Source organism: Camelus ferus, chromosome 8 (assembly GCF_009834535.1).
Source record: "Camelus ferus isolate YT-003-E chromosome 8, BCGSAC_Cfer_1.0, whole genome shotgun sequence".
Taxonomy (NCBI): domain Eukaryota; kingdom Metazoa; phylum Chordata; class Mammalia; order Artiodactyla; family Camelidae; genus Camelus; species Camelus ferus.
The window spans coordinates 33201380-33216226 of record NC_045703.1 but is presented as its reverse complement, the minus strand read 5'-3'; the positions used below and the strand labels follow the sequence as shown (position 1 = coordinate 33216226).

At 40.0% G+C, this 14847-nt stretch overlaps 1 pseudogene; it reads right to left on the bottom strand.

Moving 5' to 3' along the window:
• Positions 1 to 4062: 4062 nt before the first annotated feature.
• Positions 4063 to 4753, bottom strand: LOC102509228 (annotated as a pseudogene).
• Between the last annotated feature and the right edge of the window lie 10094 nt (positions 4754 to 14847).

The following is a 14847-nucleotide window of genomic DNA, read 5'->3' as shown; positions in this document are numbered from 1 at the left end:
CATTCCGGAACACACTGCCCAACCCCCTCCAATTGGTCCCAGATCCACCCCCTTCTCTCCACATTCTGGCTCCAGACTGCAATGTGTGTGGGCTCTCAGACTCATGTAGGACACTCCACCTCCTGTGTCCAAGTTCCCATGACACTCCCACCATCAGCCCCCCACGGCCACTCCTTGGCCTAGAGGTGTGCCTGCACTCCGGTGGCCAGACCCAAGAAAGAGGCCTCACACAGATCCTGAAAATTGACTCTGGCTGGCTGGAAAGGGAATTTCAGGGTCCTGAGAAACCAAAGCATGGCTGAGAGTGTGTAGGAGGGGGAATATCTCTGGCCCCATGGACTCTTCTTCCCTTTAAGAAAGGCCAGACAGGGGTTTATAAGATGCAGGGCACAGAGCATTCAGCTCTCTTGCTTGGATTTATGGATAGTATATATAAAGTAGGTTCTTTATGAGAGGACATTTCCCTTAGGAAGTGGATACTTGCTACAGTGTCCACTACAGTATGGCAGATGGAGGTACTGAGGATAATGTGCTCTTTGCTTCATATGCATACAGAGAATAGATGTTTACTTCTGATGGTTCTCAATCATGGATGCACAGTGACATCACTTGAGGAAGCTTCCTCATGGCTTCACACACAGAGCTTCTGATTTAATTTGTTTAGGTTGGGGTCCAGGCACAGGTATTTTTGAAAAGCTCCCGGGTGAGTCTACGTGCAGCCAGGATTGAGAACCACTGGATTCAGACTAATGATTTGCCTCTCATACCCCAGGACGTTAGCCCTTATGCCTACTCCTACGAAGTCAAAACTGCCATGGCTTAGGAGATGTTCATCTCCAGAAGAATAGGGACCGTGTGCTGGGTCTGTCTGGATTGATGACGGTTACTCACTGGCTTACTCACTGCTCCAAGCACAGAGCTGATTATCAACTACAGCACAGCAGGCAGCTTTTCATAGCATTTCTGGTTAGCATAAACTGAGTTATTTAGTCTATAATGTTGGCCTAAGCCAGAACACCTACCTACCAAATGGATCACCTAGTTTAAGTCTACGCAAATGCACGGAGGGAAACAACAGTTTAGAGCCTCCATCTGAATGACATTTATTTCTCAGCTGAGTAGTCAGCATTTTAATTCTGAAGTTCATGCATAAATTCTGATATATACTCAGCTGTGCGTACTCTTGAGTCACACTCGAGTCTGGCAAATCTGAGACTCATGGATTTTAAGGTTGTAGCTACAATGCGACCCATGTACCTTTAAGTATCTGATACTTGCACAGTGTATATTTAGAATGACAAAATCACAAGCCAGAGCAGGGCCTTTCACTGCCGTCTAGTCTACCTCTGTTTCTGGGAAAGTCTGCATTTAAGCCATCCCACAGACAAAACTTCCCGGCTTGGAATACAATTTCTTTCTCTGCTCAGCAGGGAAGCCTTCTATTCAAAACCCAGGTCAAGGCCTGTCTTTGTGGCAAAGTAATTCATTGAAAATCTCTCTCCTCAGCAGGGCAAATTCAGGTTCTGGGGAATGGAATTTTATATAATATGAGGAGTTCCCTTTACAATAAAGAACACAGAATTAGGTACCAAAGTGAATATTCATTTAGGATGAGAAAATAAATCACAATGAACTTGGAGATTTAGGTCCCTTTAGGCAACCTTGCAGACACGCTTGCATAGACTGCTTCCTGGTTGCAACCTGGCTTTCCCACCCCACCTTGGAAACTCCATAAAGTCTATCAGATCCCAGCACCAACTGGGTAAATCTGCTTCTGCTCTTCTGCAGATATGTATGGATATTATTTATTTGCTGATTTCTCTTTTTATGTGCCTCCTCAGTCCCAAAGGATTTGAAGGAATCTTGCTCTCTATTTACATTCCAGCGACGTAGCACAAGCTGCTTTTGCACACAGGTTCATTTTCCTCACCTCTGCTGTTTCTCACCTATCCTGGCTCAACTGCACTTGTGACCTGGTAAAATCCTACTTATTCTTTAATACTTCTCAGGATCCCTGTAGACCAATGATTCTCATCTGGGGGTGATTTTATCTGGCAATATCTGGAGACACTTTTGATCATCACAACTAGGGTGGGGTGGGTTGTGGGGTGGGTTGTGGGGTGGGGAGGCGGAGGGTGGTGCTATTAGCATTTAGTGGGCAGAGGCAAGGATGCTGCGACAGGACAGTTTCTCACAAATAGCGAAGAGTTATCCTGACCTAAATGTCAATAGTGCTGAAACTGAGAAACCCTGCTCCTTCCTAGTTGAGTACATTTCCTCTCTGTGCTTCCAGAGCCCTACACACAGATTCTTCATTTGTGCTCAACATGTTGGTCACAAGCACCTGCACACATGCCTATTTCCCTGATTGGATGGTGAGTCCTGCCAAGGCCACTTTTGTGGTTCGGTCACCTTCCTATCCCCCAATCTAACATTGCTTGGTAACAGTAGATGATCACAATGGTCCTGGAAAGGATAAACACTTCTACTTTTACATGAATCATACAGTTTAGCAAGTTTATCACATATTGTTTTAAAATACTTCCCATTTGTAAATTTTATCTCTTCAGCAAGACTGTAAGCTTCTTGAAAGAAAGTATCTTATACTTTTTCTCTATTTCTCCACATACTTTTTCAAAGCTAAGCACACGATAGATGCCCAATAATTATTTGTGGTCGATTGGATATCTGCCAGGTCTTGCAGACCTCTGTGGAGGTTAAAGTGATAGACTGATCAAGATAGAATGGATTTAATAAGGGCAGGTTCTTCATGGAGGTGTGCCCAAAACTGATTTTTAAAGAAGCAAAGAAGGAATATTGATTGGAAAGGAGAGACTTTGTATAGCAGAATAGGAAATTAGAAGTAGGTGTTTAATGATGCTTCTTAATTTATTAAGAGAAATATGATTTTATAATAAATCCCTTTACTGAAATATAATTCACTGAGTATAGGAACATCTTTAGATTCATTAAATGAGCCACTTTTTGTTAAGACTTTCAAAAGCAGTGTTGTGATTTTAAAAGTAATTATAGTGATATCTGATTATCAGTGAATGTGTAGGTATCCCAAATGTTTCCATGTAGAGAGCAAAACAAACAAACAAAAAAAAAAAAAAAAAGAAAGAAAGAAAAGAAAAATGAATGGACAAGTGATTGCAGTGAATCAAAATGGCAAAAACTCCTTAGGGTCTTGGTAACTCTCCAAATAATGATGCTCCAGAGAATGGTGGCTCTTCCTGTCTGCACAGGCCTCTTAGTGTGTGACAGAATGGTTTACAGGCTCTAGATTTCCATGTCCATGAATTCCATTCATTTCTGTTTGGTGACTGGGAGGGTGGTGAGATGCCACGAAGTGGGAAATGAGCTCCTCTTACAGAGCATCTTTCTCCCAGATGCTTAATGGGTGAAAAGCCACAAGAACATGGAGGCTGCAAGAAGTCCTGATGGTTTTAAAAATTACACGAGCACTGGAACATCTGTCCCAAGTCTGGTGGGATGGTAACAAGCCGGCAGTGATGATCACAGCCTTTTACAGATTCCTTATGCTGAGCCCAGTTAAGCCAAATGCTGCATCTCGTCTCTGCTACTAGGGGTTTATAGAATATCCTGGAATCTAAGGATGTTGGAGGGCAGTGGGGGAGGAGCATCCTAAACTCAAGGCTTCCTTAATTTAGATACAGGCTAACTCCCCTACCTTATCACTTTCTTATAGATTGTCCTGGTGGACAAGAGCCAATTTTATTCTCACTTTACCTTCCAGGCTGTGTGTTGAGTAATTATTACATGTTACTTCTGTTGTCTGATAGCCTGGATGTCTCTCGTTTCTCCTCTCCCAGTGCACAAAGCACAGTATGGGTCACATGGCAGGAACGAAATAAGTATATTTTGATATTTGTTTATTTACTTATTGCTGCAATAAGTTTTATTGTTTCCATTTGGTCCAAAGCTTGGGAGAGGGCTCTAGGGTGGTTAAAAAGCTGCCCCGAGGCTGCAGAAAGAGGCTTTAGGCAGAAGCCCTGACACCTGAGGGGCTCCTCAAAGGACGCTGGGTTCCAGAGGCTCCTAGTTGTGCTTGCGGGTGAGCCTTTCGAAGAGATACTCACCCAGCCCAGTCTGGGCACTAGTGAGCCTGCGGGGGTTAGTCACATGGTTGTCCATCTTCTTGATGAGTTTCACCTACTCATCTAAGAAGCAGCTCTCCCAGAAGTCACAGAGGTGGGGGTCTGCGTGGGCAGAACCCAGGGCATGCAGATTGAAAAGGTCCTGGTTCAGGTTCTTGTCCATGAGCACAGCGGCTTCCATAGCATCCTGAGTTGTACCCGACTCGTCTTGGGACAGCTTCTGCACTTCTTGAGAGGGGCGCAGCTGCCGCCCTGGTTTAGCTTTTTCAAGAGACCAGTCCATGAACTGGCACTTCTCCTCGGCCAATTCAGGGGAAAAAGTGAACCACACTCTCCAGAGCCACATTGTCATGATTGAAAAAGAAGCCCAGGGAGAGGTAGGTGTAGGAGGCCCGCAGGTGCACATTGAAAACGCGGTTGACAGGGGCCTCCACCTCGGTGGAATAATTCTGATGAATCTGGGAGCTCATGGTTGATGGGTAATAAGGAGCAAAGCTCAGTGAATGGTGTTGGCTGGTCCCAGAGGCCGAGGATAGCTGAGCAGCTGGTTTGGAATGTTGCGACTGGAAAAAAGGTTGGAGTGTGGTCTGAGGTTGGAGGAAGGGGCATCCCTGGGTCTGTTCTGTCCAAACTCTGTTGAAGCAAGAGACAGATCTGCGGGACCTCCAATCACACAGCCTGGTTGATTTTTAAGTGCTTCTCTCAATAAAATTGGGCCTCCACTATGTTTCTCCATCACCAGTCCCTTCCAACCTTCCCAGGACTTCGCTTTGCATAGGTGCTAGAAAAATTTTTAGTGAAGGAGACTTTAATATTATTCACTTTCCTGATAATAAACACACCTCAACTACCTTCATTGGTTTAGATGATTAAGGAAGTTGATTATTAGAAATCCTTCCCTAACTTGAGTTATATTTTATTTCGAACACAGATGAGTAAAGACTTGTTTAGAGTATAGGTAGCTATTGACTTTATCCATTCCCAGGAAGCTTCCTCATCTCTCTTATTGTATAACCGATATTGTACCTCCAGCCATAGGAGTAGGTAGTAACAAGACTGGTCAAATAGTCACCATCGCTAGGAAGTGATGGTTAAAATCTGGGCATATGAACCAAGCAGGACCAGTCAGACTCTTTCTCTGGTTTTGCTACATAAACCAAAGGCAAAAGGAGTGACCTCTTTCTGTTGGGGTAACTGAGCAAAGAGTGGATGTGAATCTGGAACTTCCTTCAGCCATTTTTCAGCCATTTCAGCTGCTCAGAGGGAGTATTCATGGGAATAGAGCATCAGGCAGCTCTTTCAAGGAAAGTAGGGCCAAGAGATGAAGGGAGGGAGAGAAGAAGGAAGAAAATTCAGACAGATATTGGACATTTATCCACCCCTGGATTTAGTCCTGCTTAAAGTCAGTGCCTCACTTGGATTTTCTAGTTACAGAAATCAATAATTATCCTCTCCCTTATTTTCTTACTTGTTTATTTGAATGGGCTGTTTGCCACTGACACTCAAAGAAATCCTGCTTAACAAACATTATCTGTGGAATATCCAGGTGGGTTATCCAAACCAACCTGGTCAATTTTGGACAAAGTATATTTTATCAGAATTTCTTTCCCTTTGGAACTTTCCTGAGTGTAGTTAGTCCCCAGATTGAAGAAGTGATTGACTCTTGCTCCTGTGATTGTTATGAGCATTAAATCAGTCAACCATATAAAGCTCTTAGCAGTTCATACATGGTTCTAATTGTTTAACTATTGTCATCATCTTCATTTTCATTCTCAGTGTTTACTAAAAGTTATTGAGACGGAGACTAGGTTGAGAAATTTCCTGGAAGCCAGAAAGTGGTGTAAGTCTGTAAGCTAAACAAGAATATTTTGCAGGTAGTATTTGTGGTTTAGTCTCTATGACTATACTATATAGAGTAGAATGTACTTCAGAGATTTTTGTTGTTTTGTTTTAAGAAGTCTCCTGCCTTTCTGTTCATTCTCTCAGAGCCATTCCAAGTCAGTTACATAAGTGTATTTGGGGGGAGTTGGCAAGATTTACTTTTTCCTTGAAAAACAATATCTCACTTTGACTACATACCCAGGGGGAGACAAAGAGGTAGCTTACTGACATGGGCTAAGACAACTCCACAAAGCAAACACGATCCTGTCCTGTTTCATGAGCTGTGGTCCAGATAATCAGTAAGATCACTTTACAAAAGAAAATAAAAATTTCTCTCACTCTGGACTAAGGTGAAAATTTTGAAGCAATTCAAAAATTATTTTGGAGAAAACACAAGAATTGGTGGTAGAAATTAACCCTAAATTAAGCAAAAGCTGTTGACATAGTACGTTGTGACGCCTGCGTGTCTATCCTCTGACTCACAAGGCAATTGAAATCAATTCTGGTGAATAAATCGGTTGTAACAGGGTAGGAGACTGCAGTTAACCATAATCTGAGAAAAAAATCAGTAGAAAGACAGATGTTGAGAAAATTCAGACTAAGAAAATCAACCATTTTTGCCCCGGAGGATGCCAGTTGAAAACATCTTTGTTTTTTCACCCAGAATTTTATTTCTGTTCTCACACCCCACCCTCCTTTACATGAATATTAAGGACTAAGGCTTTAGCAACAGGCTTTCCTAAAAGGGGAAGATGGGGGTAAAGGGAAAAGTGTTGTGTATGGCTTTTCATATGGTAATAAGTTGATTCCATGACAACCATTGAAAAAGAAGGCCTGGAAACAAAAGCTGTGGCCCAAGAGAGGATCAGTGCTCTTTCACGGGCGCTGGAAAGAATAACAGCGGAGACTCCCCCCTCTGAAAGGTATCTGATGGCCGCTCGTCAAAGGGCTTTGTTTTAATAGCACAGAGTCAGTATATAATTAATGCAGAGTTTTGTGAGTCCAAATTGCATCCTCAATGATGCGTCCCTTTTAAAAGGTTGCGAATAAGAATCTGAAACCAAGTGCATGGGTCCCTGCTTGCAGGAGGGACAGTGTTGTACACAGACCATCAGTTCCTGTGGTTGTGCACTTCAGTTTTAGGTAAAAAGGTCAAGGGCTTTTATCTCTGAGTCTAAGAAGGCATTTAGAGCTGGGCCATGGGGAAGTGTGAAGGGAAAGGCTTGCTCTCCTCTCTGGGCAGCCTTTGAACATGGTGCAGCATGTTATCACCAGTGACATGTTGAAACTGTTTAGGACGCACACAGGAGCAGCCCTAGGACACTGATGGCATTCCTGGGCTTCCATGGCCAATGAAAAGAAATCCCAGCTGGCTGTTTATCCTTCCAGAGCCATGAAGTGACGTCCTCATGGTGAATTTCTAATGCCTAGTACAGCTACAGTTTTATTTTAACTTAAGTAGTCACACATATCAATTAGCTGTTGTATCATGCCAGCACAATGCATTCCTTCTAACCAGTTCTAAAACGCTGTCAAGTGTTGCATTCAGGGATAATGCTGACTTTACTAATTTTCTGTCCAGCCTTGTTTTTCTCTCATGTGTATAACCCCATCTTTGATTGAATTATATGAAATTCCTCTTATTTGTTCCCTTTAAGTAGTTGCCAAAAACTTGCCATGAGTAACTTGTGATACAGTGTTTTCTCTGTTTGGATGGACACAAGAGCTTTCAGCACAATGGAATGCTTATGGAATTACATATTTCAAAGGACACTAACACGAAAATACAACTTCATTCAGAGTCAGGTCACAATGATGAATAGTAATGCCAAAATGGTTGCTAAAAGAATTTGCAATTTGCTTTTAAAGTATTGGCTTTGGTCTTCATCTGTAATTCATGTTTCTTTCTCATAAGCCTCGTGAACTTATGTGAATCTCACTTTTATACTGTTAGTGACTATAGTCCTGTTGTTTGATGAAAAGAAAAGAGATATTGTAGCTCAGATGAATCAGAATTTGAGATATGACAATATCGTTACCAAGATTGTATCAAAATGTGCCAGTTTCCTTAAAATAATCTTAATTCCAAATGCATATTTTCCTCAATATTTGCAGTATGAAATTTATCATTGTCCAATATTTTGGTAAAAACCATTAGACTATTCATTCATTCAGCAACCTTTAAATAAGTGCTTATTGTGGACCAGAACTGGACTAAATTCTATAGGTGCAAAGATGACGGTATGATTGCTTTTCTTGAAAAAGTCATAGGTTAGCAAAACGGATAATTATGTCAATATAATAACAGCTTTTGTCATTTTTTTTTTGTATCTCATCTCTTCTGAAATTAAGATTTGATACGGCTTAAATAGTTATATATAAGAAAAGATAAAAGTAAAGTAAAACAGGATGAATAGGTGAAATAAAATCAAGATAGGAAAAGAAAGTAAGATGAAAGTATGGATCCGATGGGCTCTAGACACAGACCAGAAAATCCTGCATCGTTGCCACAAATTTAACCTTGAACTTTTTAGTAGCCAGTCCAAAGAATATTGTCTACAAAGTCCATGATGTGCATAAGAGCAGAGGCAGCAAAAAACTAATGACAAGCAGAACTTTTACTTGTGAGATGTAAGAGAAATTTCTCTACTGGATCTGTGAAAAAGGATATATGGTGTCATGTCATGGTACATTCTCAACAGCATTCCTAAAATAAATGCAATATAATGTCCCTTGTAAAGATTTTGTGTACTATTCCTCAGTGCAAAACAAGACAGACTAAGGTTCAAAGTGCTTACAGTGGCCACAGATTCTCCTTTAAAGAGAGTAAAGTAGCCATGGATGTCTTGACCACAAATAAGTATGCTCTGTACCATGTAGCCTCCCTTCCAACACACACACAGAGAGTAACCCAAACCTCCCAATTACAAACATTATGGCCACAGCTAATTGGCCTGGGGATGGGAGGGGCACTTGACTCAAGAGTAACTAATGTTTACAGACTGACTGGTGGCCTTACAAGGCCATCTGACAAAAAAGGTTTGCTCAGAAAGGGTGATCGAAGTTGAGAGGAAACAATTGGATGTTTTCTTTTGGAGTCTTTGAAGTTAAGAGATACCTAGAGGGAGGCAATTATTTGGAAGCGTGAGCAGGCACCAAAGGGCACTGAGAGAAAAGTTAGGTTGCAAAGGCCAAAAGGCAGCTGAGACAATAAATAGTCACAAAGTGAAAGGGACACACAGAGAAAAGGATGAGGTGGGGATTTCATATGGACAGAAGTGGTGTAATCAATACAGCAACTCCTGCTGCCAAGCTGGGGTTGGAAAGCCCATCACTGGGACTGTGATGGTGGTTTCTGAATGACAGCAGGTTTCCCCCAGGGCCTGACTCTCCCATGGTTCTGCTCTTCCAGCAAGGACTGGGTGTGTGTTGATTACTGCAGCTGATCTGAGAGTATTGCTGACTTTTGTCATTGCTAGAAGAAGCCGAGTAAGTGGCTGATGGCACAGTTTGAAGTGCAACTCAGCACTAGAAACAATACAAGGAAGTAAATAGTGTGGTGCAAATAGGTAGCCTCTCAAGGTCTGGCTTGATCCAAGAAGAACTTTATATATATATTATATATATATTATATTATAATGGTGGGATTGCTCGTCCTTCAGAAAATCTTCCATAAGTGTTATTACTACGATTTGTAAGTAAGTTCTTCATAAGGATTAAATGGTGGAATATCTGGGATTGCACTCTGGAAAGAATATGGAGCGCAGATGTCTCCTGTAACTTGATTAAGGGTCAATCTGAACTTGATTAAGGGTCAGTCTGAACGTTCTGCTCATCAACAAGCTGAAGGATGGGGTTGGCGTCTTTCGTAGAAATTTTTAAAATGTGGATTCTTTCTATCTGTTTATAGGTGGACTGATGCATAGTTGGTGGGCTAGGGCAACATTTCCTAACCAAACCAAACCAAACAAATTCCTAGTTCTAAATTTCAAACACACAAATAAATGCAAATCCAGAAACCCACAGCTCCGTTCCATAAAACAGAACTACAGTGATGTTTATCTATAGACATTTTAAAGTATGATGGGTAATGATGGTTCCCCATGGCCATAACAAAATTTCCATTATATTCTCATAGAACGTCTTGCCTGACATGGCGCTATTAGAAAGAACTCATTGAGTTTTAAAGTTCAACTGCCCAAAACAATGTTTTTAGCTTTAGTAATAACATAAATGTCCATTACATATTGGAGTCCCTCCTGGTTGTCACAGTGATAGGTATAGGAGAGGCATGGATGGAGGACTGGGTAGACGAGAAGGGAGCAAACAACTCATCAGAACTAGAGGGGACTGGGATGTGGCACTGAACCACTACAAGAATGGGCCGCACAGAGAACCCACAGACTCTGGGCTCCTCATGGTGGAGGCCTAGCTTAAAGGCTAGCCCATAGCAGGCTTTCTACTCCTCCCTTCCATGATGCACACAGGAGTAATTGGAGTGCTGATGTAAACATACACAGGAGTGGCCAAGACACATGATGGGCTCATGTAGAACCAGTGTAGAAAAAAGTAACACATGTATGATGAAAAACGAGAGATTTCTGGACCAGAAACACAAAAGATACTGACTGTTCTAGCAAATTCAGGTTGATACAACACCCAGTAGTTCTAAAGTAAGATGGACATCAAATCATACATGGAAAATTTTCAAAGTGCATATGTCCAAACTATATCCTAGAGGAATTGGATTCCAAGACTAGGATAGGATCTGACCAGTGTAGTCAGGTAATGCTTTCCAAGTCATTCTGATCTGCTTCCTGACTAACAGGATTGTAAGACCAACCCTTGGTGAGAAACCAACTCCTGCATGTAAATGTCAGAACCTCTTTGGGATCTTATCTCCGTGTAAGTTGTATGTACCTCTCTTCATTTAACTATTTAGACAGCTGTATACAGTACATTTCAAAGTAAGGATTAGGCCTTCACTAAGTTCCTAATTCAAAGAACCAAAACGCTAGGCTCATTCTGTTATGTGATGATGTTTTTTATCTGTGCCTAGCCACAAAATGGGTTAAACAAAAACAACCTGTTTGATTTAATTGATTTTGTGAAGTAAAAGGATTCTTAAAAATGATTTTATTATTTTTTTCTTATTTATTCCCTTAATTTCCCTTTGGTTTGCTAAGCCAAGTCAATTGACTCTCCAAAGTACTTAAGACTTCTAATTTATAAGCAAGATATTGAGGGACAGAGCTTATAAATGATGTCATACGGCATTTTTCTTTCTCTTTCTGGCCCACTTCACGTAGAATGACAATCTTTAGGTCCATCCATATTGCTGTGAATGGCATTATTTTATTCTTTTTTATGGCTGAGTAGTGTTCCATTGTATATGTGTACCACATCTGCTTTATCCAGTCATCTCTTGATGGACATTTGGGTTGTTTCCATGTCTTGGCTATTGTAAATAGTGCTACTGTGAACATTGGGGTGCGTGTGTGTTTTTGAATTTTATTTTTCTCCAGATACACGCCCAGGAATGGGATTGCTGGATCACATGGTAAGTCTATTTTCAGTTTTTTAAGGAACCTCTATACTATCCTCCATAGTGGCTACACCAATCTACACTCCCACCAACAGTGTAGGAGGGTTTCCTTTTCTCTACATCCTCTCCAGCATCTATCATTTGTAGACTTTTCAATGATGGCCATTCTGACAGGTGATATTTCATTGTAGTTTTGATCTGCATTTCTCTGACAATTAGTGATGCTGAACATTTTCTCATGGGCCTGTTGTTCATTTGCATGTCTTCATTGGAGAATTGCTTGTTTAGGTCTTCTGCCCATTTTTAGATTGGGTTGTTTATTTCTTTGATATTAAGGTGTATGAGCTGTTTTTATATTTTGGAAATTAGTCACTTGTCAATCAGATCATTTGCAAATATTTTTTTCCATTCTGTCGGTTCTCTTTTCATTTTGTTGATGGTATCCTTAGCTGTGCAAAAGTTTTTAATATTAATTAGATCCCATTTGTCTATTTTTGCTTTTATTTCCAATACTCCAGGATCTGGTTCAAAAAATGTATTGCTGTAATGTATGTTCATGAGTGTTCTGCCTATGTTTTCCTCTGGGAGTTTTGTAGTATCTAGTCATACACTTAGGTCTTTAATCCATTTTGAGTTTATTTTTGTACACAGTGTTAGAGAATGTTCTAATTTCAATCTTTTACTCAAATGTTTTAGACATTACTAATTTAGAGAAGATTTCGTATTTCTTAGAGGCTGTTACACTGAAAAAGAAAACACCAAAAGGTGCTACTTTTCAATTCCCTGATTAGAAAATTTTCTCATCTATCTACGTGTTAGTTAGACTATTGGGCTTCATATCAAGAGAATGATTTGGTTCTTCATGCACTGAAAGTTTGTTGTTAGGCAAATTTCTTATCTTTTAAAAAAAATCTTGACTGTGTCTACAAAATAGGTGGACTGTATCTGCCATATAGAGGATTTTCTGAAGTAAGAATTAAACGAAATAAACTATATACTATGCTGCCATCCGTCTAGCAGGTGTTTAAGAATTACTTTTGTGGCCTGAGTTTGGAAGATTGGATAAAAGCAGAACATTGTGAACGCTAAGATTTGACTAAGGCATTCTTGTAGCAGGATGCTATGAGTAGATTTGGTTTTGGTCATTGCGGAACGATCCCCTTCTTGAGATGACTTCTCCAGTCAGTAAGGTTCATGTTTTGAATAAAATGTGGAACAATACATTAAAAAGTCCACTTCTGGGTTTTCAGATTACTTTGAACTGTCTCTATACGTGGAAAGTGAAGGAAAAAACTGAGGCAGCTACCCGAATAATTCCAGCTGAGCCAAAAAAAAGACTGACTGTGTGGATTATTACCCTTGACAGTGGTCCTTAGCCTAAATGATCTAGGTAATTGCTGCAATTCTGTTCTACTTTGTGTACAAATACATTACCTTGGTATTGGAGAAATGTGAGGGATAGTATTCTAGCCAAATTTTAATTCTGGATTATTCTTTCATGAGCTTCCTTGCTTCATTCGTTTAATGGAATAACCTTATTCTTTTCTATGATTTGTTATACCCTGTTGGAGAGGGAGGTGATGTATATTGTTTTATGCTGAGTTTCAAAACAAAAAATGACTAAGGATTTTGAAAATATTTCTTGGGGGGGCCAAGCCCTCAGGAGCTAAGACTAGGTCATGGGAGGAGTTTGAGACTTTAATTTCTGTTTCATGAATCTCAACATGGTACTCTAAAAAAAAGAGTCAGCTATAATGTATATATTAAATAATCAGATGAATAGAAGCCTGTATGATTTTTTTTCCAAATGAAAACATTTGAGATTAAATATGATAAAATGAAAATACTGGATAAAAATGAAAATACTATCAAATATTTGGATATTGTGTCTATAAAATATAAAACGAGTTATTTTTTTAAAATATTTTATTTATTTTGTTTGTGGGGTTTTTTTCGTTTGTTTTTTGGTGGGAGGTAATTGAGTTTATTTATTTAGTTATTTTAATGGAGTTACTGGGGATTGAACCCAGGACCTCATGCATGCAAAGCATATACTCTAACCACTGTGCTAACACTCTCCCCAAAACATGAGTTATTTTTAAATATTTAGGAATTTGGGATGATTGTAGCTAGAGCACCCAGATGTTCACTTAGAACATTAATATATGCTTTTTCTAGGAGACATCTATCCAAGATGAGAGTATTTCAAGAGAGCAGATTCTTTGGAAGGTTCTGTGGAAGATCAGATACACTGTAAAGTTTTTATAAGATGTGGGTGCCTAACCTAGGGAGGCAATTGGAAATTCAGAGAAAATGTTTGGTTTATTGGAACAAGTCTTATACTATGACTCACAAAACCTGGGGTTCTCTGCTAGTAAGTGTTGGGACTTTGGAAAAGTGCCTTAGAAGTGTTACCCATGGTGCTGTGGTTATGACAGAGGGCTCTGGAGTCAGAATGGAGCCAGTGGGAAGAGAAGTGGGGCCTTGTGTAACTGTCAGCATATGATTTTTGTTACTTCATGTCCCTCCTGACATTGCTGTGCTCCCTATCCCATCAGATAAGAATCCTTTCTCTTCCACTTCCATTTATTTAAAAATATTTTAGCTCTAAGGAGTGTGCGGCCATGAAAAACTCGATGGAAAAAACATGGAGGAGTCAAGAAAATAAAAGTTGTGGGAATATCGACATAATGAGTTTGGACACACACGCATTTTTACACTTGCACAAGAGGGCTTCAAAAAGAGGAAAGCCAAAGGAACAGCTGAAAGGAATAGCTGAAGATTAGGGCAGAAAAAAGGAGAAAAGGGATAGAATGGAGGAGGGCAAGATGACAAAACAGGAAAGGAAGAAGTAACTATTCCTTTATCGTCTCCTTCAAAAAGAACTAAGTGAGGAGAGAGAGACTCAGAAAGACAAGAAACAGTTAAGAATCCCTCTGTATTTTCTGAAAGGGGAGATGCAAGTAAGAAGATCCTTAAAGTCAGGTTCCAAAGTAGGGGCTCAGAGGACTGAATACTGAACTGCATAACATTTTACTCATTTATTTAACACTTTATTTTTTAATTGAAGTATAGTTTGTTTACAATGTTGTGTCAATTTCTGGTGTACAGTATAATGTTTCAGTCATACATATACATACATGTATTCATTTTCATATTCTTTTTCATTATAGGTTACTACAGGATATTGAGTATAGGTCCCTGGGCTATACAGTAGAAACTTGTTGTTTATCTATGCGTAACATTTTAAACTGAAGTTGGTAGCTATACTGGCTAGTATTGACTTAACTGGTATAACCC